This window comes from Mobula hypostoma, unplaced genomic scaffold (assembly GCF_963921235.1).
Source record: "Mobula hypostoma unplaced genomic scaffold, sMobHyp1.1 scaffold_75, whole genome shotgun sequence".
NCBI lineage: Eukaryota > Metazoa > Chordata > Chondrichthyes > Myliobatiformes > Myliobatidae > Mobula > Mobula hypostoma.
In genome coordinates this window covers 75,570-101,114 of record NW_026948208.1, presented here as the reverse complement: position 1 = coordinate 101,114, position 25,545 = coordinate 75,570, and the positions used below count along the sequence as shown (strand labels likewise).

The window sequence follows — 25,545 nt, the reverse complement described above, 5'->3', positions numbered from 1 at the left end:
AGACAAACTTGATCGTCTGGTACGCCGTCTCTCATAAGATGACGCAGCATGGCGTGAGGGTCTGCAGGGCTGTGGCTGGCGTGCATTTTGTATATTCTGCATTGTGCATTTTCATCTACACCTATAATCCTGGGAGCCTTTCTCTGAATGGAGTCAAACTGGCTGAGGGAACTCTGTGAGGCATTCATCCATGATACTTTGTACCTGGGCTTTGTAAACCATGGCTCTGCCCTCTTTGTCTAATTTGGATGCTACTTTCCACAGAGCTCCAAGCCTTTGTCCAGCCATGTATGAAATAGTGGAAACGTGTTTATCCCATACCAACGTGCTGTCAATATTGACACCAAGGATTTTGCAGTTCCCAAAATACAGGTCGGGGTCAGATGGATTCCCCTTCCTAGACATCACCATTGCCTTCAACTGAGTAGGCTCAAAAGTGTCATTCCAGTCGTCTGCCCAGGATTTCATCCTGTCCAGATCCCTATTCAGGCCTGTTGTCACTGTATTACTCTCTCCTGCTCTAATTGAAGAGGCTTCCCTTGAATTCTCTGCGGAGGGAGCAGGGTCAGAAACCAGAGGCAGCTCTGCAGAGGGCAGAGTTTGGGGCTCTGGACGATGGTTGGGGCAAGAACATATGATGAGGAGAAGGGAATCAGCAGCGGGGTGTGTCAACTGATGACAGAGTAGCAACATTTGGAAGCTGACTGGCAGAGAAAGTCTTTCGGTTTTCTGACTGATGATACAAACAAGACCCATGGTGATGTGCTCCACTGATTGAGGAACATCTGTTGGTTGGGAATGATTTTATCTATTGAGGGAGTTGTTCCTTCTTGTATTGATTATCACATAATTGTTAATATTTTGACTGTAAAACTGGATCAGGCTTGAATTTATGGTGCCTTTATGATGTGATAGAGGGCATTCATGGTTTGTATTTTAAAGCAAGATTTTGGTGAATGATATATGCCATTTGATTGTACCTTTGTAAGTAATCAGTTTGAGTTAAACTGCAACAGGATTGTGTCTGGTTTCTCTTGGGATTTTCTGCACTTACTGCTTAATGAAATATAAGCATCTTAATGAAGAATTCCACCATATTATGGTCACTCTTACCCAAGGGGCCTCTCACGACAAGATTAATAATTAACCCTTCCTCATTGCTCAAAACCCAGTCTAGAATAGCCTGCTCTATAGTTGGTTCCTCGTCATGTTGGTTCAGAAAACCATCCCGCATACATTCCAAGAAATCCTCTTCCTCAGCACCTTTACCAATTTGGTTCCCCCAATCCACATGTAGATGGAAGTCACCCATTATAACTGCTGTTCCTTTATTGCACACATTTCTAATTTCCTGTTTAATACCATCCCCGACCTCACTACTACTGTTAGGTGGCCTGTACACAACTCCCACCAGCGTTTTCTGTCCCTTAGTGTTATGCAGCTCTACCCATATCGATTCCACATCTTCCCAGTTTATGCACTTCCTTTCTATTGCGTTAATCTCCTCTTTAACCAGCAACGCCACCCCACCTCCTTTTCTTTCATGTCTATCCCTCCCGAATATTGAATAATCCTGAATGTTGAGCTCCCATCCTTGGTCACCCTGGAGCCATGTCTCTGTGATCCCAATTATATCATAATCATTAATAACAATCTGCACTTTCAATTCATCCACCTTGTTACGAATGCTCCTTCCATTGACCCACAAAGCCTTCAGGCGCTCTTTTACAACTCTCTTAGCCCTTATACAATTATGTTGAAAAGTGACGATCTCTTGAAATCAGTATTTATAACTGCCACAAATTCCTAGAACCATTGACAGCGAAAATTACAGAACAATCAGTCTTATAAGTCACATAATAAAGATTTTGTTGAGAATTGTTCTGAGTCGAATTAAAAACAAGACAGAAAATTCTAAACTGCAATATGGGTTTATTGAGGATAGAGGAAATAGGAACACAATTTTCATACTATGAATGCTTTCCGAAAGGGCAATTGAATATGAAAATGATGTCTTCTTATGTTTTATCGATTTCACTAAAGCATTCGACAAAGTGAAACATGATAAAATATTTCAAATTCTCGCTAAACTAAACACTGACTGAAGGGACCAACAACTGCTTCAAAATTTATATTGGAATCAAACAGCGGAGGTAAAAATTTATGATAATATAAGCAGTTGGACTAAAATTAAAAGAGCAGTTAGACAGAGTTGCGTTGCCTCAGCGGAAATATTTAATATCTATAATGAAGTGATTCTCAGAGAAATAGAAGACATAGATGGAATAAAAATTGGTGGTGTTAACATCAGCAATATAAGATATGCAGACGATACCACCCTAACAGCAAGTGCTGCAGAAGACCTACACATCCTCCTAGACAAATTAATACAAACAAGTGCAGATCTTGGTCTAACCATCAACTGTAAAAAAACAAATGTATGGTAATATCAAAACAACAGGTTACCCCCGACTGCCAATTGTACATCGGTAACCAAGAGATTGAACAAAAGACCAGCTTTAATTACCTTGGTAGCTTTATATCACAAGATGCTGGAACTAAAGTGGAAATAATAAAAAGAAGAATTGCCATTGCCAAAACCAGCTTCCAAAAAATGAAACCCATTTTTGCCAACAGACACATTTCTCTGACAACAAGGCTTAGGCTACTAAAATGTTACATCCGGTCAATCTCGCTGTATGCTTCCGAAACACGGACTATAACACCAGAACTCCAAAGAAACTTAGAAACAACAGAAATGTGGTTTCTTAGAAGAATGCTGAAAATATCATGTAGGGATATGGTAACTAATGAGACAGTACTCCAACGTGACCATACAGAAAGATCTTTAATAAGAACATTAAATGAGAGGAAACTTAAATTCCTGAGCCATGTCTACAGAAAGGGAGAAATAGAATGCCTTACATTACAAGGCTGTATGCCTGGGAAACACGGAAGAGGAAGGCAAAGAAGAAGATATATGGACGCTGCGAAAGAACAGATTTAAATGTGCGAGATATCATTGATGCTCCGATGTGGAAAGCCATGATCGCCCAAGCGTGTAACACGCAAGGCACATGGAGAAGATGATCAAAAAAGTTAGGTTCTCCCAGTGCATGCCTGGAAACCGAGTCCTCATAATGAATTTGGGTCTACCAGGGAAGTATAAGTTGGCTGACTGCTGGGACGCTACGACCAATGCAATGGAGAGTCAAATGCCAAACGTACTAGTTTTCTGAGTGATACCAGAGGATGGGAATGGACCTGTCAGGATTCTGCATCGGAACCACTTTCTACCTCTGGGGCAAGAGGTGCGTGTTACCCCAGAGCCTGGCCTGGACCCTACACCTAGTAAGAGGACTCTGCCGCAACGCGGAGAGACTGAAGGACTCGGAGGATGAGGTAAAGGGGTTGTGGTATATGCTGCCTTTCGCCAACTCCCCAAAAATTGATGAAGGGGTTCTCAGCCTTTCTCTCGCTGAGGCAGGTGACCTGGGCGGGGGGTTGGGGTGGGGGTTGTGTGGGGGATTAGCAGTGCTCAGGCAGGCTTGCAGCTGGACTAGGAAGCGGTCTAAGCTTCAGAGTAACTGGGGATGAAGCTGAGCTGAGGGATCCGGGTTGCAGGAAGGCACGAGTGATAGCCCGGGGGAACCCTCGTCATTTACACCAGAGGTATCCCAAGGAGTGTCTGAAACTGAAGTAGTGGATGGGGTAAGAAGTCTCAAAGAATCAGCTTGCCTATGTAGGACCAGGGAAACAGAGTGCTCCGACTATCCCCCTAGTGAGATATGTCAGTACTTTTTACAAATGGATTGGAGTTGCTGACATCTCGAAATTCCATTGAAAGCGGTGTTATTAATGTGAGAGGGCAAATTATTTCCAATCATGATGACATGACTATTTTGGTGTGGGGAGAGGGTAATGCCCTGGTTATTACTTTTACTGTTGTGCTGTATGTAGTTCATATTGGCAGTTCTGTAAAAGCAGCTTGTTTTCAGCTTGTTTGGCTTATGGTTGAACATAAGAGATGAGGAGAAATGTGTGCTATCCAATTAGGATGGTTGAATGAAGGGGATGTTTCTCTGGTGAGGGACACTAAGGTTGGGCCTGGGTTTTGTTCGGCGGGAGATGGGGAGAGAAGACGCTGAAGAGACCCGGTCGAAGCACAGGATCCGGCGGGAGACCCGTTTGTTCGAGGTGGATTGCGAGCGCTGTTCGGAAGGTGGTGTGAGCTTTCACGTTGACCGAGGACCCAGCGCCTGAGTGACAGAGAAGTTCCAGATGAGCTCCAACGTGTGCACGTATGACTGTTTGATTGGAATTGGGCAGTTTATTTTTGTTATTCTTCACTAACCTTTCAGTTAAGTTAAGATTCATAAGTATAATTCCTTTAATCGTATGCAGTGTACAGTCTGTTATTTGTAACAGGATAGCAAATTACACAGCACCCACACAACCCGGGGTTTGGGGTGGGATCGAGCCGTCTCAGTCTCACCAGTTTGGCGGGAATTGAGAGTGCCTTCCTTCGACTCACGCAGCCAAGGAAACCGGGGTGTTTCACCTGTATATCAGAGTATGTGGTCAGACACACAAAGATCAGAACCTACAAGGAATAGGGAATTAAAGTGGCAGGAACAAAAAGGTCGGCGATTAGCAGGAGCAGTTACTCATCCGACTGTCGTTTGTCCAAAACACAGGCGACGTGACTTTAAACGTTTAATCAAGTACACAAAATTAACAGCTGTACCTCTCCATTACTGTTGTCTCTGGATGGAGTGAGAAAACTGTGTGAACATAGAACATTAGTCAATACTTCCTCAATGTGAGCCAGACACGCCTTGATACAGTTCAAGGCGATTCACTGGGCTCATATGTCCAAGGATAAGTCAGCTCGTTTTTATTGCCATATAAATCCTGTTTGTGATAGATGTCATTCTGAGGCAGCTTCCTTGACACGTATGTTCTGGTCTTGTCCTCTTTTAGAAAAATATTGTAAAGATATTTCTGATATTATCTCAGTAGTTCTGCGAATTGATTTACAACCTCATCCTACTACTGCAATTTTTGGACTACCAGTGATAGACTCTAGTCGTTTACCCATGTCAGTCTAATTGCATTTGTTACATTAATAGCCAGAAGGTCCATTTTATTTAAATGGAAAGATTCCAATTCCCCCACTACATTTCAATGGTTTTCCCAAACGATAGCATGCCTAAACTTGGAAAAAAAAAATTAGGAGTGGTACTCTGGATCCTTCGGTTAAATTTGAAGAAATTTGGAGGCCATTTATTGAATATTTTCATATGATGTAAGTTGACCCTTTCTGAATCCTTTGTAGTAATTCTTTTTTGTTCATGTATAGAGGAGCAGAGTTAAGGACAAATAATTTTAGCCGATGTAATATGATGGCCCAAGCTTTGTTTGTGTGTGTTTTTTTTTAGTTTAGTTTGTTTTTAGTTTAGGGGGTTTTCTTTTTCACTGTTTATAAAATATCTTTTTCATGGTGAATTACTATGAGGTTGAGAGGCAAAACGATATTTGCTACTTGGAATTTGTGCTTGTACATGCTAACTGTTATTATCATAATCCCGATCTCTATGTATCGTTACTATTATTGTTATGTTTAATTTTGAAAGTTAATAAAAGATTGAAAAAGAACATAGATATTGACAGGACATTACCGGCCCTTCGGCCCACAGCAGAGAGACCTACTCCAGAGACGGCCAAGAATTTCGCCAGCGCTCAGCCCGCTGTTTTGCTCAGCTCTGTGTCCCTGGATCACAGTGGATGTGTCTCATCCAGGACCAGGACATAATGGTGGCGAGGGCCGAAGACTTCAGAAAATCACGTAAAAAATGTTCCCTTCAAAATGCTGAAAGGCGTGGAGTGGCAGAGAAAATAAAAAGAGTTGTGAAGGTTGGTAGAATCTTGCTGACGAATAGAAATTGAAGAGGATGAAGACCGGGCGGATCTCACCGTGCTGAATTCGGGAGAGGTGTCGGGAGAACATGCAGAGGACATAACTGAGATGCAGAAAGGAATTTCTCTCCGTTGGCAGATGGACGGAACTTCAGAGAAACCTGTGTGGAGAATCTTCCAACATTGGAAAAGTACAGCGGAGACATGGGAACTGTGAGAGTGGAATGAAGCTCCAAATGAGGAGTGGGAGGGTGTGGAATGGATGCAGGAGGCCGGAGCTGAGGAGATCCACGGAGTGAATACAAGAGACAGAAATGAACTGAATCAAACTTCCACACTGACGACAGGATACAAAAGAAAAGGACGCAGAAGGATTTTTTCCCAGGTGTGGCGTTAAGAAACGGGATAATCTGGAAATGTGACGGGGAGAATACCCTTCAGGAAATGGAGTGAACGCTTGCAACTTTACACCCGGAGTTCCGCGACGGCTCACTCTTTGAAATACTTCAAAATATTCATTTTTTATATAAATCAATGAGTTTAAATGCGGAAAAAGGAAATACTTCTTCGTGGGAATATATTAGTCGTGATAATGTCTCATTAAGGAATAGCTTCTTGTTGTATTTCATATGCCCACCCTGATTTTCGCGAATTTTCACAGTGTGATCGCTATTCCCCAGTTATTACCCAGGAGGCTTTGCTCTATTTGCCCCGTTTCGTTCTCCTGGAACACTTTCAGTTACGTGTCCATTACCATATGGCTTGGAGCATTCTTGTGGATGAGTTGTTGACGGGATGCGTATCTCGCCCAGTTTTCCACTGAGAGAATGCTCAAAAGTGGAAGGAATGGACAGGCTACTGAGCCGACGGATGGGACTGCGGAAATTTCACCTCGGGTAGCTGAAGGATGGACGTCCGCGGTGGAGGGAGGGCCGTGCGGGCGTGACTGAAAGAGCACTGAACTCTGGGATCATGGGACTGATTTGGACGGGACCTCCGAGTGATTTGGATACAAGTGCGTAGAATTATAAACCCAGCCATCTCGATTTAGTTGTGTCATTAGTTATGCAAACACCCGTCTTCAATTTATCCCCCAAACGTCGTTTACCGTCTGTGCCTCCTTAAATATCTTTATTCTCACTTCTTCACCGTTTCCACATCGCTCCCCTTATCACTTCATTTCCTGAATATTGAGATCAGCTCTCTTTATATCGGTATGGGAATGGCATGGCAGAAAATTCCGGTTAACAGAATATATGTATATACAGCTCGGAAGGCAGTTCAACGAAGCGAATAAGGAGACAAGGCTTATTTATACTTCTGCGTCAATTCGACGCCGTATGTACGGCGTCGCCGCGACCCATACGCAGAGCCTTTGCGGATCCCTACGCCGTAGCCGTGTGGTCTTGTGCCGGCGGCGTCATGTGTCACAAATATGATTGTGCTTTTAAAGGAACGATCTCGACGATTTAACGAAGCAGGAAGGTAGATAGAGTTTGGATGGCCTTCAGTAATGTTTCTAACAAGGCACCCATGACAGATACAGGGACGCGGAGATGAATTGGCAAACTAGTCACACAATTAGCTTGGTAAATGGATGCGAATGGCAGTGTGCGAGCGTGTCTCTCCTCCCGGACCCGGCAATAAGCGGCGAGCTGTAGATTTGCTGCTGGGTTCTTTATTGTTTGTAAAAGAGTATGTGAAACAAAATGTGACTTATCCACATTGTGAAATAAAATTCTGGGAGGACATATAGACCTTTGGGGGGGGGGTCGTTTTTAGTTGTAACCTTGCAACGCTAGGCCATACCTTTCTGAATGGAGGAGGACAGTACAGCGAAAGTGGATTTTGTTATTCTTGCATTGTTCACCGAGGATTTGAGTGGAAGAATTCCGACTCGGTCTGACAGCTATACGGAGCACTGGTGATAACAGACTGAGAGCAATGGGTGCAATTCTGATTGCCACGCCATGGGAAGGATGTTGTAAGAACTGAGCTATGGAAGATCAATATTCACCAGATTGTTTCCTGGACTGTGGGGAAGGGGATAAACTATAAGGAGAAGTTTGATTGTCTGAAATAGAAAATAAAGTGAAGGGTCCGTGTAAAAGTTTATACAATTATGAGGAGGTGTATATTGTACAGATAGCCAACAACTTTGTCTTCTATGTCAGCAGTGGCACGTCCACACACAGATCTGAAGACATTCTCTTTTTCTCGCCCAGTGCGGCGTGGTTATGTCTGCAGTAGACGTGCTGGATGCAGGTGATAATAAAATAATGGAAACGTGTCTAGATAACCCTTGGTTAACAAAGGTAGAGAGGGATACGGGCTGGATTATGGCTCTGGGGATTGGCATAGGTCGCCATAGTCGAGCTGGGGCAGAATCTATGCAATATTGATTCCCCATTGCAATCTACAAGAAGGTAGCTCTGTCACAGCGCTGACCGCAGCGAATCTCCACTGCCAGTGTAAAAGTCATTGCGATGGCTCCACCTTTACCCGAGTTACCCAGCGGCCAAATGACCCCGACTGTCAACGCAGCTGTCAAACGCAACGAGTGACTGAAATCAACTGAGCGATCGGATACCAGGATTGTTGATGACGTCACGGCTATCAAGGACGCTTCTACACGGAAATGGAGTTATATTTGACTCCAAGTCAATTTAATAGCGAGACACATTATAGTTAAACACATAAAACGCAGATGTACATCGCGACCCAATAACAGATTCCCGATGCGGAGAATTAGTAGTTAATGAACATTCGACCTTTAGAAATATGTGTTTTGCTTTACCCGTGTTTTTTTAACTAATTTTAAAAATAAAGTCCAAGGAGATTTTAACACCAGCCGCATTTCCTCTCTAAACTTAGCCTGGGTCGCTGTATAAATACAGGCGTTCGTGCAGGAACTCAGATACATGCGCATGTTGCCGGCTTCAATGGCGACATAGGCAGAGTCGGTGTAATCGCCTTCATAATGCGCGTTTCCTGTGAGTCGGGTGATCAGAAAGCTCACAGTGACCGACAGCCACAACAGAATGAAACTGCCGGACACACTAAAGAGTAAAATGATGGATTTCCGGCGGCTTTCCATCTCCGGATCCTTCTGTGTTTGACTGCTGTGACCGCGCAGTCCGCGGCGCACTTTACTGGCTAATAAAATGCGCCTTACCGTCAGACAGTTAAACAGGGTTATCAGAACAAAAGGTAATATAACCGTTAAAATACTCTGCAGAAAGGAGAATGCGACGCCCACAAGAGACGTAATGAACCACGAGCTCGGCTGACAGCCTCATTGAATACCGTTAACTACACGCACAGGTTTATACTGAAATAGATACGGGACGTTCTGTAAATGCATCAGGAGCGGCACGGTTATAATGCCGGCAACAGCTGACCTCGCCGTGCAATATTTCGTTTTAAGCTTCTGACAACAGAGCGCTACAAACCGATCGGCTGTGAACAGGACAGTATACCAGACCGAGGTTTGCAGGCAGGTCGAATTGAAGTACAGGACGACCTTACAGGCTGATGTGTAGGGCAGGACGGAGAATGGAAACTGGTACATGACGATATGATACGCAATTACACAGAGGATCATCACCAGGAGATCTGCCATTGCCATGAAAGCCATGTAGAGCGATATATATTTGGAAAGGCCGCAATTCCCTCGGAAGAGGACCATCATTGTCAATAGGTTCGCTAGGGAAAGAGTCACAACTTGTGAGTTACAAACAAGGCGAGGAGAAGCGTTCTCGGAATGCAATGTGAAAATAATTTTCCGACAGTGATAGGCAAAATTACCGGGGAAATATGTTCCAAGAGAGAATAAAAACTCCTCATTCAGTGAACTAAAACGGTTTGCAGCCGAACTGCGCATTTGCTCCTGGTTAAGTTGCTGGTGACGTGCTCTCGATGTCACCTTGGCGATGTAACCGAGAGGGGGCAGCACTGCTCCTGGTTCAGTTGCTGGTGACGTGCTCTCCATTTCACCTTGGCGATGTAACCGAGAGGGGGCAGCACTGCTCCTGGTTAAGTTGCTGGTGAGGTGCTCTCGATGTCACCTTGGCGATGTAACCGAGAGGGGGCAGCACTGCTCCTGGTTCAGTTGCTGGTGACGTGACCTCGATGTCACTTTGGCGAAGTAACCGAGAGGGGGCAGCACTGCTCCTGGTTAAATTGCTGGTGAGGTGCTCTCGATGTCACCTTGGCGATGTAACCGAGAGGGGGCAGCACTGCTCCTGGTTAAGTTGCTGGTGACGTGCTCTCGATGTCACCTTGGCGATGTAACCGAGAGGGGGCAGGACTGCTCCTGGTTAAGTTGCTGGTGACGTGCTCTCGATGTCACCTTGGCGATGTAACCGAGAGGGGGCAGGACTGCTCCTGGTTAAGTTGCTGGTGACGTGCTCTCGATTTCACCTTGGCGATGTAACCGAGAGGGGGCAGCACTGCTCCTGGTTAAGTTGCTGATGACGTGATCTCGATGTCACCTTGGCGATGTAACCGAGAGGGGGCAGCACTGCTCCTGGTTGAGTTGCTGATGACGTGCTCTCGATGTCACCTTGGCGAATAACCGAGAGGGGGCAGCACTGCTCCAGGTTAAGTTGCTGGTGACGTGCTCTCGATGTCACCTTGGCGATGTAACCGAGAGGGGGCAGCACTGCTCCTGGTTAAGTTGCTGGTGACGTGCTCTCGATGTCACCTTGGCGATGTAACCGAGAGGGGGCAGCACTGCTCCTGGTTAAGTTGCTGGTGACGTGCTCTCGATGTCACCTTGGTGATGTAACCGAGAGGGGGCAGCACTGCTCCTGGTTAAGTTGCTGGTGACGTGCTCTCGATGTCACCTTGGCGATGTAACCGAGAGGGGGCAGCACTGCTCCTGGTTAAGTTGCTGATGACGTGATCTCGATGTCACCTTGGCGATGTAACCGAGAGGGGGCAGCACTGCTCCTGGTTAAGTTGCTGGTGACGTGATCTCGATGTCACCTTGGCGATGTAACCGAGAGGGGGCAGCACTGCTCCTGGTTAAGTTGCTGGTGACGTGCTCTCGATGTCACCTTGGCGATGTAACCGAGAGGGGGCAGCACTGCTGCTCATTCGCCATCACAACCCAGAAAAACAGGGGAGATCACCATCTTCTCCCATACCTCCCTTGTGCCCTACATTCCCTACCCGTGGGACCGTCATTTCAATGGCTCTTACCCTCGAAGCCCCATTCAGACACCAGCCGTAGTGAATGAGAGCCGTGACACAGCTGAACACAGTGGCTGCAGGAGGATCGGCTGATGTGCAGCGACAGAATCCACTCAACGGAACTCATTATTATTGAACCGGTACTGACCCGGAGTAAGTGAGGCCGTTCCCGCTGTCGGTCATCAGCCCCAGGGTGAAACCGATGCCCTCGTTCCCTCCGTTCAGTCAATGAATGAGCGCAGAGCCTGGTGAACAGAATCGGACTTCACTGACTCGTCCAGTGTCGCTTGTACGCAATCTAGCTGAAACTCGAACAGTTTCAGAAAAGTCTATCAATAAATAAACTCTCACTTGGATATATCCGCCATTTTTGATCACATTCATTATCATCTTAAAGGTGCGACAGGGAGAAATTAATTCAAATCTCCAGCTGGACACCCCATTCTTATGCTAGCTATATTTACTATAATTCCCAACTGGTACGGGGAAGACATATAATCAAAAGGTTTGATCGGAAATCCAAAAAGCGGGGAGGGAAGGAGAGGGAGAGAGTGAGTGAGCGAGAGAGAGAGAGAGAGAGAGAGAGAGAGAGAGAGAGAGAGAGAGAGAAAGAGGGTGAGAGAAAGAGAAAGACACTGAGAAAAAGAGAGAAAGCGAGAGGACGGAGAGGAAGAGAGAGAGAGAGAGAGAGAGAGAGAGAGAGAGAGAGAATTCAACTACGGAGGCAGTTGGTACAATCCGCAACGTTCCCACAAATCGTACTGTTTTACTGCTCCTTCACCAAAAGTTAGATCACAAAATATATTTCAATCTGCAACAACCCCCGGTATCAAATTTACGCTGACAGTGGTGAACAGCAGAAAGGATTGATCTCCCTGAATTTCAGCAGCATCGTCTACGATGAACTCTGGGGGCGGGATGGGGGGTCGGGGTGACAGTGAACTTGACCCTGCATCAGCGTGTGGAGCGGAGACGAACCGTTCAGCAGCGGTAGTCTGCCGTGTCTCCGCGCTGGGTCGGTTTCGCCGGGAAACAACACCCAGTGAAATGACTGTTAATAGAAGTCCGTCCCTAACATTTCAGACAGAGGATGTGTCGACTTACCCGGAACACCGAAAGCTGCGAGAATAGGGTAAAATACAATCCTCACATGCCGGATTGTCGGTAGAGCCATTTTCGGGTGTTGTACAAAATGTACCGCACTGCTAGCACTGAGAGCCACTCGCCTGCGTTCTGACCTCGCTGCCCTTTTATACATTAATCTATACCCCGGTGAAAAAAACACAGAGGTTGCACAATAACTCGGGTTAGTTACAGTCAGTTAACAAACAAGGCGCCGTTTCTACTTTTGTGTTCTCTCGGCACCGCGGGGAATACTTAAAGCTCAGTCCATAACACCGTCTAGTAAAGTAGACAATCAGAAAGTTTTTAAAGCTGTTCCCCGCACTCCGGATTGAAATGTCAGTCATGACCTATCACCTACTTATATTAACACACACAACATGCTGCGTTCCACCGGCATTTTATGTATGTTGCTTGAATTTCCAGCATCTGCAGATTTTCTCGTATCTGCTTCTATTGTTGCCTTCACATTCATTTTATTTTATATTAATTGTGTGATATCTCGCTCCATATCTCTCAAAGTCAATGTTAGCTCTGAGTGAGCTCACGATTTATCCTGAAACCAATCCCACATTATATGAACATTACAGCGGGCCTGCACAGTCTGCGTTATTTGCCCAGTGTCATTGTAGACCACACGGATTCCATCACCTTATTCCAACTTTGTCCATACTTCCTCAGTCACAATGAACTCAGCAGCCCAGTGTGCGGGCAAGATTGACAAGGGCAGCACGGAATGTATTGAAGTAACCCCTGCTTTTTGACATTGAAGGTTAAAAATCTCTATAATAACCTCTGTGACAGATATTACCGATACCGAATGTGCATCGGGTTTTCCGGCTCCGAATAAGGTCTCAGTAAATGACGGTGCATATTATGGATCATCACTGGCTCCTCATTTCCATCATCAGAATCAGAACCAGCATCACGTTTACTGTCTCCAGTAAATGCCGTGAAATGTGTGTGCAGTGCAATACGTCCAAAAGCACTGAAATAAACAATAAATAAATAAACAAGAGAGGCAGCGCTAAGAGAATGCAAACAGTGACGTAGTATTGTTTAATTTAGAAAAGTTTAGAAATAATTTAGAAAGCCGATGCTTGAAGAGAATAAACTCAACTGAGATATTCGAGGCTTAGCGAGTATTTTGGTGATACTGACGACAACTCCCTGAACTTTTACAGAGCCATGGACAAGGATATGAGCAGAATATATTGGAACGTGTTTAATTTGCGGGAGTCCCCATCATGACGCTCTGAGGCAGGAACCTGGGGATGTGAACTGGGAACGGATGTATTCAGGGAAATGCCCAACAGAAATGTGAAGGTTGTTTCGGGCGCCCTTGCTTGGCATTCTGGGCAGGTTTGCCCCACTGAGGTGGGGAAAGTATGCTAACTCGAAGGGGTCACGGCTGTGACGAGATGAGGAATATCCATTCCCGAGGAAGAAAGAAGCATGCTTAAGGCTGAAGAAGCCGAGATCATCAGAGAGGGTTCTGGAGAGTTACAAGGTCGCCAAGAAGGAGCCAAACAGTGGACATTAGTGTTAGGAGTGTGCATTGGCGAGGAGGAGAACAGGAGGACGAGAGCGTAGAAACGACGAGGGATACAGGAGGAAAGAAACATGTGCCTGGAGTCGGGGGCGGCAGTGGAGGTCGTTAATGAATGCTTTGCTCCAGTATTCACCAGTGCAGAGCTTCCCGACAGATCAGATGCCGGGGACCAGCACTATTAACCCAGTACTCCGTAGACCAGAGAGTAGGAATCCCAGAGGGAACTTGTTGAATGCGGGGGCAGCGAGAACAGCCTGATATGAAGGTATATATGAAGGCGGAGATGAAGCTGAGTCAGAGAGAAAGGTATGTGTTTGAGAGAGAGAGAGAGAGAGAGAGAGAGAGAGAGAGAGAGAGAGAGAGAGAGGCGAGAGACAGAGTGATGGAGAGAGGGTGAAAGTCAAAAGGGAGAGGGGTTAGGGAGGGTGAGGGGAAATGGAATGGGAGAGGGGAGAAGGAAGGTGGAAATGAGGGAGGTGAGTGAAAGTGGGAAGTGAGAGGGAGGAGGGATAGAGAGAAGGGAGCAAGAGAGAAGATACGTGAGGGAAAATGAGAGAGGAAAGGGAGAGGAGGATAGAGCGAGGAGAGAGAGACAGAGAGGAAACGGAGAGGGTGAGAGGCAGAGAGACAGTGGGTGAGTGAGAGAGAGAGAAAATGGAAAGGGGCAAACAGAGAGAAGAAGAGATAAAGAGGCCAGAGAGAGAGGCGGAAAGGGAGAAGGTGGAGAGACAGCGAGTGGGACAGATGGAGAAAGAAACTGGAATGGGAGAGGGGTGAGTGACCGGGGATACATTCTGCCACCTTCATTACTGTCTGGTATTGGGGGGAAGAGCCTCTGCACAGGACCGAAAGAAGCTGCAAAGGGTTGTGAATTTAGTCGGCTCCATTTGGGTTAAAGTTAAAGTCTGTCCCGAGCCTTGAGGCTCATCAGGCCGGTGCTTATGCCGGTTTCCGTGGCGTGAAGCGACTGAGAGTACGAGATTCACACCCCCCAACCCCGGATAGGACGCCAGTCCATCGCGAGGTTAACCCCCAGCATTTGCCGGTGCCCATTCTCAGCTGGGTGGACTGGAGTGTGTGGTTAAGTGCCTTGCTCAAAGACACAACACGCTGCCTTGGGCGAGACTCCAACTCACAACCTTCAGACCGTGAGTCCGACGCTCTAACCAAATAGCAGAACATTTCAAATATATCAACTGTTGGTGAATACAGCGTACGTAAAGAAACCGTCAAGGGCAAACTAAACAGTCTAGTCCACCAGCAATAACAGGAACGATTCTCCAATCCCCAATAAAGTATGTAATAATAAGTTATTTCGAAGTATCTACTCTACCAGGGTCTGGAGTCATGGAAAGGAAATGCTGAGTTTTTTCATGATGTAACTGGAAAATGGTACAAACTAGTGTGACATGCGTTTTAGATTTAGCATGATAAATCTCCACGTGGTAAAGACAGTGATGTACGAGTTGTCAGAGAAGAAATACAAATATTGCCAACATTTACTAATATTTATTGGCAATATTACTCCTTTTCAGGGAAGCAAGCAACTCCATGTGTGGTCCCGCACAGAATGGAGCCCTGTCTGTCATGATATAGACTGCATCGATTATTTTAGTATCGGGATCGCGCGGTGCATTTTTTTACTGGCACTCCAGGCGAGGTGAAATTTGGCGATGAGGAGAATTATGAGTACGGGTTTTATTTTTTATTTCGCATTCCCCGCGAGGTGAAACTGGGCGATGGGGAGAATTATGAGGGCGGGTTTTATTTTCTGCCATTCCCTGCGAAGTGAAATTGGGTGAATTGGGGAATTGGGACGGGGAGGACGCCAGGATGATCCAATGCAATTTAATGAAATTCGGTGTGCGAGATAATCCATGGTAAATAAAAGATAACGTGTTTAAAAGTAATTTATAGAGGAAAATGAAAGGCAAAGTGTTACCTGAATAGCGATTTGCTTAACAACCTGGAAATTTCTCGTGTGTAAATTGTCAGGTCGCCTGGAAGACTGTTCAAGTGTAAATGCGTGAACAGTTAAGTAAGAAATAGTCAGTTGATAGTCTCAGTACGAAGCTTTTATCCCACTGTCAGAAAAAGGTTTTCCAACTCCAACTTCGTCTCGACATTATGAGGCAGAAACCGGAGTATCGTGTGCAACTTGTGCTCCTTGTTTTAGAAATACCCTCTCGCAACAGAGGAATGTTCTCCATCTTGGCCTCTGACGTGGCGGGACTGTAACGGGGATTGGATTACGTGGACCGGAGGCTCTGTCACCAAGCTGTTCCTTTTAAATAATGACCTGTGCGTTAATTCACGCTGAACCAGTTAAAAGATTTGCAAATATTTCAGATAATCCATCTGAGTTTAAAATAGTTTAGAATATCGAACGGAATTATTATTTTAAATTGCACTTTTCGTCCTTCAGAAAGTCTACCCCACAACCTTCTCCTGGAAAGCGCATATATAACATCCATGAGATGGAAACATGTGGATTTTGGCTAAACAGGAGAGATTTGATGAACTGGATCCTACTTTAAGAGCTCGGAAGAATGGGAGCACAAGTCCTTGAAACATTAAAAATCCTAAAGGACAGTGATAGAGGAGGATGCAGTCGGGTCTTTTAAGAGACTGTTGCAGAGGTTCATGGAGCTTAGAAAAATAGAGGGCTATGCGGGAAGATAATTCTAGGCAGTCTCCGGAGTAGTTTACATGGTCGGCACAACATTGTGGGCTGAAGGGCCTGTAATGCGCTTTAGATTTCTATGATTCTATGACTTGAGAGTCTGGGTGCAGGGAATATGTATCCTGTACCGTCCAGCCGATGCCTATCAGGCAGATTTTCAGAACAATGTATACACTGTTCACGACCGATATCAGACGAAATTCTTTGACGGTCGTGAGTGGTGAATCATTGGAATCTGATCCCACCTATAGCAGTGAATCTGAGGTTAACAGTACCTCAACCGTAGCCTTGATGGATAGTGGAGGGCGATTAAGTTGGGGGTGCCTGATTGCAAAACATGATCTTTTGTGTTATTCCGTTCTCTTTCTCCAGTGAATTTAGTGGCGATTGTGATCCTGTCCCGGGGAAAGTGCGGCCTCTCCACCTGCACCACACGGTACCTGGTGGGAATGGCAGCGGCGGATCTACTGGTCATTATCACTGAGGTCGTTTTATATCAACTCAATAATCATTATTTTCCCGTTTGTTTCCTGAACGTCACCTCTGTGTGCACTGTTCTCCGTGTCCTGTCCCGCGTTGCCGTGAACTGTTCCGTCTGGTTCACCGTCACCTTCACCTCCGATCGGTTTGTTGCCATTTGCTGTCAGAAACTGAAAACAAAGTACTGCCCGGGGAGAGCGGCGGCCGTGGTTCCAGCGCCATCTAGCGGTCTGTTCTGTCCACTCAGCTTCACTCACTTCAGAGATCATTAACAATGTACCATTTCTGAGGGGGTGGGGTTTGTTCTGCAATGGGCAATTCTTGCTAGGGTCATTCTTGATTGCGGAGACTTCGGTTTTATGCACTGAGACGGGTTTATTGATGACAAAATTGTTCGAAATGGGGTTGACTGGGTTGGTATGAGTTGTGGCGCGGCCTTGATTCATGAAGCTCGGGTCGTTTCGCCTCTTCGCCTCCCTGCACACAAACCTACTGAAATACTCAAAGGGAGGGAATCGACCACCGTTCTCTTCCTTGTACTCTGAGCTCAGAGACACCAATCTTTCCTGCAGCCCAAATGCAAGCTTGTCCACAATTGGTCCAACTCCGCCTGAGGTATCCAGATACGACAAGCCAGTTAAATGCCCGTCTTCCTCAGCACCCTGAATCTCCATGAGTAATTCTCCGAGTTCTGGTAATTTAGTATGGTCCTTGGCTGATACCCTAGGAAAATTGTCCAGCCGTTGAAATAGCGCCCTCTCAATAATTTCGGGAGCCGCATAGCACTCCCGCAGTCTCTCCCATGCTTTGTGTAAGGCTAGTTTGGGGTTGCTGACGGACACTGAGCGTATGCGTTTCACCTGTTCACTTGATTCCTTTCGCAGCCATTTAGTCATCAGGTCCAACTCTTGGGTTGCCGTGAGCTGGACTCCGCCGCTGGCACTGGTGAATGAGGAGTACCACGCACGGTAATTTTCAGCCTTATCGTCAAACTGGTACAGTCCTGAATTGACGAGGTCTCGTCGCGTTAAATACTGTGCCAAGGGTTCTGCTGCAGGTGGCGTGCTAGCTGGGGGAATATGTTGGGGAACATATGACTGAGCGTGGACGTTCATGATGGGATTTGATGTTCTGATTTCAGCCTTTGTCTCTGATCCCGCCGGATCTGGTAAGTTTGGTGTCGGGAAGTATTCGTAGTCAGTCCTTTCATACTGTGAGTTGTCTTCGCCAGGTGGACGCAATGCAACGAAGCTTCCCTGTGATTCCACACCAGATGGGACGCCAACAGGCAAGTATGGAGAGGGAGAATGAAACTGCAGGTCAATTTGAGATTGGACATATTCTCTGGTGCTTTACAATTCGGCCCTTTCTGACACAGATTTTCCTGCCTCGTCTAGAACGTGCATTTCACCGCATCAGCTTCTCGTTGTAGAGTCAGCACTTCTAACTCTGTATCTATCCTTGCCTTTTCCAACTGGATTTCCGCTTCTCCGGCAGCCTTTTCCATTTTCAGTTTTGCTCCTTGGTTAGCGTATGACGCTCGCACCTTGGCGGCTTCTGCTTCAGCTCCTGCGAGGGCAGCCACACTTGTCCACGTCCGACTGCTCTCGGCGCTGAGTGCAAGCGACTCGGTGCCTGATCGCGAAGCCATCGTACCACTTGTCGAAACATCTAATGATTCCGCCTTTTCACTGTAGTGTTCTCCTGCAGTGTGTTAAAACTCCGACTAAACACCAAGTTAAACCGGAGCCAATGAAGACAGAGTCGTAGTAAGGTTAACCATTTACTGTTCACTCTTCCACATTAACATCGTATGGTGAAAACTGATGATAAAAAAATACAAACATACACAGCGTCTGTTTCATTCTGGAGAGCACCCGCGCTCTCTCCTTTTAGCGAGGGTCTCCGGCCGCCCCGAGTCGGGGAGCGACGGGGGGTCGCGTCAAACCGCCGCCGGGACCGAGCCCACCCCGCGTTTGAAATGGAAAAGCCTACACGCGCGCCACCCAAACCGCCGCTTCCTTGACAGAAACGGCGTTAATATTTTTACTTCCAACACTTTCACAGGGACTTACGGCGTTGCTTCTGTAATGTTTCTGTGTGGGTGGACACGGAGCTGTTCACCATCACGCTGCACGCATGGCGCCCACCTTCACACCTCCTCCGGACCGGAAGTTACACAAGACCCGGCGAAACCGGAGGTGACGTCATCACACGCCGCGATATACCATAGACAATGAATTTACCTTTGTTATTTACCTTTGACAAGGTCCCACACAGGAGATTAGTGTGCAAACTTAAAGCACACGGTATTGGGGGTAAGGTATTGGTGTGGGTGGAGAATTGGTTGGCAGACAGGAAGCAAAGAGTGGGAATAAACGGGACCTTTTCAGAATGGCAGGCAGTGACTAGTGGGGTACCGCAAGGCTCAGTGCTGGGACCCCAGTTGTTTACAATATATATTAATGACTTGGATGAGGGAATTAAATGCAGCATCTCCAAGTTTGCGGATGACACGAAGCTGGGTGGCAGTGTTAGCAGTGAGGAGGATGCTAAGAGGATGCAGGGTGACTTGGATAGGTTGGGTGAGTGGGCAAACTCATGGCAGATGCAATTTAATGTGGATAAATATGAAGTTATCCACTTTGGTGGCAAAAATAGGAAAACAGATTATTATCTGAATGGTGGCCGATTAGGAAAAGGGGAGGTGTAACGAGACCTGGGTGTCATTATACACCAGTCATTGAAAGTGGGCATGCAGGTACAGCAGGCGGTGAAAAAGGCGAATGGTATGCTGGCATTTATAGCGAGAGGATTCGAGTACAGGAGCAGGGAGGTACTACTGCAGTTGTAAAAGGCCTTGGTGAGACGACACCTGGAGTATTGTGTGCAGTTTTGGTCCCCTAATCTGAGGAAAGACATCTTTGCCATAGAGGGAGTACAAAGAAGGTTCACCAGATTGATTCCTGGGATGGCAGGACTTTCATATGAAGAAAGACTGGATGAACTGGGCTTGTACTCGTTGGAAGTTAGAAGATTGAGGGGGGATCTGATTGAAACGTATAAGATCCTAAAGGGATTGGACAGGCTAGATGCAGGAAGATTGTTCCCGATGTTGGGGAAGTCCAGAACGAGGGGTCACAGTTTGAGGATAGAGGGGAAGCCTTTTAGGACCGAGATTAGGAAAAACTTCTTCACACAGAGAGTGGTGAATCTGTGGAATTCTCTGCCACAGGAAACAGTTGAGGCCAGTTCATTGGCTATGTTTAAGAGGGAGTTAGATATGGCCCTTGTGGCTACGAGGATCAGGGGGTATGGAGGGAAGGCTGGGGCGGGGTTCTCAGTTGGATGATCAGCCATGATCATAATAAATGGCGGTGCTGGCTCGAAGGGCCGAATGGCCTACTCCTGCACCTATTTTCTATGTTTCTATGTTTCTATGTTTCTATGTTATACTGTAACTTAATTATCAACCTTTAACTTTAACTAGAAAATAGTTACAAACAAATCATTTAAAGCGCAGCCCCAACAAAGTCAAATAAATGCCTTAAGGGCAACGCAGTAGTGTTAATCTAGGTGGGTCTGAGTGTAAATAGGCTTTTCTAAAGTTGTCATTTCAGTTCTTATTTATCTTTGTGTATTTTACTGATTGAAATGGAAGAAAGATATATTCATAAAAAGTCAATGTCAGTATTGATGAAAGTGTATTGTTTTGTTGTATTTGTTAACTATTGAGCTCTGTTTAGCAGGATTTTTTAAGGCTTGAACTAAATTTTGTCAAAGGTTTTCCCTATTTCGCACTACTTTCTATTTTCTTTGCTTGCTGATATTCCAGATATTTGGGTATCAAGAGTCCCGATGAAGGGTCTTGGTCCGAAATGTTGATTCCCATCCATAGATGCTGCCTGACATGCTGAGGTGAGAGGACGTGAAATGTCAGAGAGGAAGAAAGGGAGAGGGAGTAAGGGGTGAGGGGGAGATTTGTTCACCGGAAGGAGAAATCGATATTCATGTCATCAGGTTGGAGGGGAGTGGGGGTACTCAGACGGAATATGAGGTGCTGATCCTGGACCCTGACCTTGGCACAAGAGGAGGCGATGAGTTGACACGTCGGAACGGGAATGGGAATGGGAATGAAAATGTTTGGACACCGGGAAGTCCCGCTCAGAGCGGATAGTTCAAAGGTTAATTTACTATCAAAGCAGGTATTTATGAACAACTGAGATTTAGTTCTCCCCTACAGAGTCACGAAACAAAGAAAGAACATGAAAGACGTCCAGAGAGAAAAATCAAACTCCCAGCCCACCCCCCGTATAAAAAAGAACGGCATCCCGATCATCAACCCCCAAAACCCACCCCTCCCGCACAAATGGGAACCCCCGCCCAAAAAAAAACAACCCTACCCCGCACAACTGCGGAGGATCTGGTGTCACCAGTGTCGAGGCGGCCGCATCGGGAGAAGCGGACACAACGGGCGACCCCGGAAGATTCACAGGTGAAGTGTCGCCTCACCTGGAAGGATGTTTGGACAACGGAGAGAGTTCGGCCGTCCGGCCCTTTCACTGTGACACCCCGAACTCCACATCAAATCCGTCCACACGAATCTGGGTGAACTTTAATGACCAATAAATATAATTCCTCTCAGCGATCAGCTGTCTGAGTGATTCCCTGACTCTGAGAGGAAGGGGTGTCTATGGTCCACATTGTCAGGGTGTTGAGTTTACCAGGAGACAGAGACTGCAGGGACGGGAGGTTTTCTGTTGACTAATACACTGTGTGTGGACCCCGCTGGCAATTCTGGTGTTGTGACCCGAATGGAGACAAACACCACGCTGCCCACTCCACCAACAACACGGCACAGCCGGACACATAACAGGGGACTTTACATCTCACAACACTGGATTCAGTGATGAAACCCGGGATTAATGTTGTTGTCCCACTGAAATCATCAGAAACGTCCATTCAGGTGTTTTTAAATACCAGCGCGCCCCCACAGGTGACGTCACACAGGCGCACCCATGCGCCTGACGTCACACATGGGTTCCCCACAGCGGGATCTGCCCTCACGTGCGCGGTGTCTTACGTCACCCAGAAGCTGCTGTGCTCGAGCTTTATTGGTTTAACAGCTGGGCTACTAATCACGTGACCATACCTCCCGTCACTGAAATCCAACGCTTGAGCTGCGCTATTGCCATTGGTGGGATGTAATGCCAATCACTGGTTACACCCAATAGCAGAAGCGGACCAGCGGAGAGGGCAGTACCCCCGCTGGTTCCGGGTTCCGTGTTCCGCGCCGGCGCCGATCTCTCCGTCAAAGCGGAACAATTCTCAGAGTAAATGTCCCGTTTTCTGATTTATTTCCATTTCCATCCGAGGGAAGTTGGGGGCGTTTGTGAAGCTGTGGCCGGAGTCTGATGTATCGCCGAGAGGTAGGAGGAGACATACGGAGGCGTGAACTCGGAGACCTGGGCCTTCACCCGGCCTTGCGTGTCTGGATCCTGTCAGATGTCCGGCAGGCGGTCAGAGTGGCTCCCTCACCTCTGTCTCTCCGACCCTCAGCACACACACACACCCCATGTCCCCTTCACTCTCCGTGTGTTCACCCGTGACACACACACACCCTGTCCCCTTCACTCTCCGTGTGTTCACCCGTGACACACACACACACACACACACACACACACACACACACACACACACACACACCCTGTCCCCTTCACTCTCCGTGTGTTCACCCGTGACACACACACACACACACACACACACCCTGTCCCCTTCACTCTCCGTGTGTTCACCCGTGACACACACACACACACCCTGTCCCCTTCACTCTCCGTGTGTTCACCCATGACACACACACCCTGTCCCCTTCACTCTCCGTGTGTTCACCCGTGACACACACACACACACACACCCACCCTGTCCCCTTCACTCTCCGTGTGTTCACCCGTGACACACACACCCACCCTGTCCCCTTCACTCTCCGTGTGTTCACCCGTGACACACACACCCACCCTGTCCCCGTCACTCTCCGTGTGTTCACCCGTGACACACACACACACCCTGTCCCCTTCACTCTCCGTGTGTTCACCTGTGACACACACACAGACACCCACCCTGTCCCCGTCACTCTCCGTGTGTTCACCCGTGACACACACACACACCCTGTCCCCTTCACTCTCCGTGTGTTCACCCGTGACTTTATCGCCACCCACAGCTCCAATCTGCGGGTTAAATCCGCTGACTGACCGGCCTCATCTCCAGTAATAACGGGTCAGCCAGCAGAGAAGGAGTCATCACCCCGACACAAGGAAACAGCCTCTGCCTCCCGGTGACAGAAACAACGGAGCTGGTTGTGGGCGACAGGAGGAATGGAGACAGGGGCCAAATTCAACATCTCCACGTCTGTTATTGGTTCTTTATCCTCCAAAATATTCCGCATGGAATTTAAACTGGAGGAGGCGGGGGTGGGTTTAAGAAGGAGATTTTTCCAGAAGAAAAGCTGCCTTAAGTTTAATTGGGTTTGGTTGTGTGACTGTGTTAGGATGAAGAGTATTCCTCGCTTTAATTGTGCGGGGCAAAATGAATTGCTGTACACATCTGATTTGGTAGTTAGTATTTCACACTGAGTTTAGTGCCCTCTTCTGCTCCTAAAAGGTTTGGGTTTGATGTGGGATTGGTAGTCTCTGTCGAGTTGACCATTTAACATTTTGTAAAGACAGGTCACATCTATCTTGGAGAGAGTTCCACTTTAATGAATTTGAAGGTTGAGTAACACTGGCTTCTCTCTCATAGGTATTTGTGACAAATCGGGCTGCCTGTCTTTGGACTCGCTCGGTGGAAGTAGTGTTTTTTGTTTGTGTTTGGGTCCCAGGCAGCAACTGCATATTCCAAATGTGGCCTAACAGTGGTGAGGTACAACTTCTCCTTAACTGAAGCTGAACAATGGTGAAAATTTATGGCTCCTATTGCATGATGTGTCTGACTATTCCAGCGTAGATCATTCTGGATTTTGACCTGATATTTTTGGTTTCTTCAATGGTGACACCTAAATTGACACAAAATGCACCTTTCAATATTGATCATGACACAATGTATTTTATATATTGTTAATGACATAAAACATATTTATAGATTGTTACTGACACAGAATCGTATAATGTGTTCTGTGTGTTATCTGAATGTACTTGCCTGTGATGCTGCTACAAGTCAGTGTTTCTCTGTCCCTGTACCTTCCCGGACTTGTGCACTTGGCAATAAATTCAACAGGACCTGAGACAACTCAGTGAGATTTGATTAGTGACGATCACCTTGGCAGCTCGGTAGGTCGAATGTCTGAGACAGGACACTGTTAAATGCAAAACCCTGAACGGTGTTGATGATCAGAGGGATCTTAGACTCCAAGTTCATCGCTCCCTGAAAGAGACTGCACAGATTGATCGGGTGGTTAAGAAGGCAAATGGCGTGGTTGTCTTTATTAGTTGTTGCATTGAGTTCAAAAGCCGGGAAGCTGTGTTGAAGCTTTATAAAACTCCAGTCAGGCCACATCCGGAGTATTAAATACTGTTCTGATCGCCCCACTCTCGGAAGGATGCCGGGGCTTTGGAGAGGGCGCAGAAGAGGTTTGCCTGGGTTAGAGGGCATGAGCTGTAACGAGAGGCTGGACAAACTTGGGTTGTTTTCTCCAGAGCGGCGCAGGCTGGGCTGAGACTGGATGGATGTTTATAAGATTACGAGAGGAATTGATGGAGTGGACAGACGATCCAAGGTGGTTGAAAAGTCGAATACATTTATGGTCAGAGGAGATGTGAGGGGCAAGTTTCAGTGAGTTTTGTTCTTAGTAACATGAAGCAGAAATGTTTGTTTCTCCTTTTTATTGTTAATGGGCTTCATTATCTTTCATGTTCAAGTTAGACCTGCGGTGAGAGATTTATTGGAAGAAAAACCCCAACTGGAAGCAAACCACGACTGAAGACGAGGGAACAGCAACAAGTGAACCAGCCCGAGGGTTGAGAGCATCAACTGGAGAGAACCCATCTGACTCGGAGATTCCAGTGATTCAGTCAGGAGAAAGTTTGGTGAGTCTCATTTACTCAAACACTGGTCCTTTAGACATTACATACCTGTACAAAGGAAGGTAGGGAATAGTCGGAGTGAGACTGAATGTTGCCAGAAGAACCAGTTATGCCTCTGTCAGACCCAGTTGCAATCACTCCAGGTCTGGTGATGTGCTTCCAGCAGCCCAGCCCTTTAAAACCACTCCCATTCTGTGGAAGTCGAATCCGGATAAAGTCACTCAGAGACGGTATAAGTGCAAACTCTTTAGCCCAAGCACTTGACCTTTACTCAGTTAGTCACTCAAACAGGAACAGTGTATGACTGTTCCCGCCCAATCCACTAACTGACTAACAATTCCCCTTACACCACAGATATATCCGTCCAGATGCCCCCAACACAAGACAGGCTGGAGCCAAAGTTATTTACTACATGACAGCCCCTAAAGACAAATTACAAAATAGTCATAATGGCTTACACACACAGAACAGACTGAAGCTGTCCTATCTCTACGCATGAGTGCACAAGGAGATAAGCA

General features: G+C 46.7%; 2 long non-coding RNA genes across 2 annotated transcripts in view; both read left to right on the top strand.

Moving 5' to 3' along the window:
• The window catches only part of LOC134341841 (uncharacterized), a 221,136-nt gene extending 199,536 nt beyond the window's left edge, over window positions 1–21,600 (top strand). The window contains exon 2 of the long non-coding RNA XR_010016876.1: window positions 21,440–21,600. This is a non-coding gene — a long non-coding RNA (uncharacterized LOC134341841). The remainder of the gene's footprint in view (window positions 1–21,439) is intronic.
• Window positions 21,601–22,234: 634 nt separating this feature from the next.
• Window positions 22,235–25,032, top strand: LOC134341842 (uncharacterized). Its single transcript, XR_010016877.1, has 2 exons — window positions 22,235–22,381; window positions 24,863–25,032. It is a non-coding gene; the product is annotated as an uncharacterized LOC134341842 (long non-coding RNA).
• The last annotated feature ends 513 nt before the right edge of the window (window positions 25,033–25,545 follow it).